This window comes from Odontomachus brunneus, unplaced genomic scaffold (assembly GCF_010583005.1).
Source record: "Odontomachus brunneus isolate Ranch 3 - 2012 unplaced genomic scaffold, Obru_v1 Obru_scaffold_231, whole genome shotgun sequence".
In the NCBI taxonomy this organism is placed as follows: domain Eukaryota; kingdom Metazoa; phylum Arthropoda; class Insecta; order Hymenoptera; family Formicidae; genus Odontomachus; species Odontomachus brunneus.
The window spans coordinates 147116-148182 of NW_022639681.1; positions in this window are offsets into that span (position 1 = coordinate 147116).

Sequence of the window (1067 nt, forward strand, 5' to 3'; positions counted from 1 at the left end):
ATCATAAGTGGTATATTTAAATAATGATACCACGTATGAGCGTGTTGTGTAAAATGGTTGTGGTTAATTAGTGTCTGTAATTTAAGTATATATATTTTTTTTTTGTGATACAATAATAGAATATGTGTAAGATAGTACAATAGATAGAATATGTGTTATATAATAGTAAATTTAACAATAGATATGAATTATATTTATGTAAGTATTTATACGAATATAATTTTGGTATATAATGGTTATTGTTACGTCCGACGTAACTTCTCTTTAGTTCGACCGAGTGCACCTTATGTTACCACCAGGAATGCAATAAATGCCCTGGGTGGTCAAAGAACAATGGACTGATAATAAGGTGTCGAAATTTCACTATTGATTATTACTCACATATCGTGAGAAGCATCTTCCCCCTTCTACTAAAAGGTGGTGAGAACTCACGCGGGGGTATCTCGCCACCTGCCTATAAAAGCGGGTGCGACTGCACACAAAAAGGTAGAACCAGTAGTAAGTAGTAAGTAAAAAGTAGTAGTAGAAGTAGTGACAGTCTGTAAGAGAGTAGTAAGACAAAAATCAAACTTAAAACAAGAAGTAATAATAGAAACAAAAATCAGACTAAAGATCAGGAATCAGTCAATTAGACAATCGATCAGTCAGTTATAATTAATTAATCAAACGTATAAAAACAAACAATACATATAACAAATGGATCATTAAGATAAAACATTAAAGTCGTAAATAAGATACTGGGAAGATAAAGGTTTGTTTCCTAACATATCCTCTGACCTAAGTGTCACGTTACATTCCCAAACCTTCTCCAACCTCTTAAGTCCGATCGCAAGCTCTTCAGTCTCTCTATAACTATAGCACGAGAAGCACTTCAAGTAATTTAAAATTTCTTAAAGAAAGAATCAACCAGAATCAGTAAGTAAAATAATTATTTTGTACACACATTTACATTTACACATTTAATCACACACAATTACACGAACTTGTCCATCCCAGGGTAAAGTGGTTAAATCCATTGACCCAAAAAGGACAATTAACACGTTTTAAAATCAACTAAGACGTGACAT